The following is a 770-nucleotide window of genomic DNA, read 5'->3' on the forward strand; positions in this document are numbered from 1 at the left end:
GACTTTGGTCTTTACCCATTTCCTTAAATGGTAAGTTTTTACAGAAATAGTGGTATGTTACAGATACAAGGGGACTAACGGGGTGAGGAAGAGACCCAGTAACCCTACTGCTAACTGCTGTGTGACTTCAGGCAAATCTCTCGACTCTCTCGACAGAGCTGGAAGAATAGTACAAATAAAAGATGGTGTTTATCCCAGTTCTAGGTGATTCTGGGATCCTGCCTTGACTCTGTCGCTGTAGCTGGAGGAGGGAATGTGTGTAGCCCACCACAACAGTTATTGGACCCGCACGTTACTGGTCTGTTTCAGATCGTAATACGTCCAGAGGGAAGCAGAGGCTGTTCCTTGCTCTCAGGGAATTTAATCCTACTGGAGGAAAGGAATATCTACCCATGCAGAGTAGTTGAAGAATATATTTATAGAGCTGTGAGTTTGCTCTTTCCCCCATTCACTCTTTCACAGGGCATCAAGTCAGCCCTGTCTCTGTAACACGCTGCGCAGGATGGAAGAGGTTCTGAGCTAGCAGGTCTCGAACTTCTCATACACAAGAGTAGAGACACAGAGAAGACAAGGAAAAACCAACAGGGTGTGGTATGATAAATACAGCAAAAAGAAATTATAACCCGCATTTATTGAGCTTATACGGATTCATTTAAACCCTCTGTTGTAGTTTAAAGTTTATGTTTATGAATGCTTTGTGTATATATACCAATCCCAGGTCCTCTGCAAGAGCAACAAGTCCCCTTAACTGATGGGCCAACCTTTCAGCC

Source organism: Rattus rattus, chromosome 15, assembly GCF_011064425.1.
Source record: "Rattus rattus isolate New Zealand chromosome 15, Rrattus_CSIRO_v1, whole genome shotgun sequence".
Taxonomy (NCBI): Eukaryota; Metazoa; Chordata; class Mammalia; order Rodentia; family Muridae; genus Rattus; species Rattus rattus.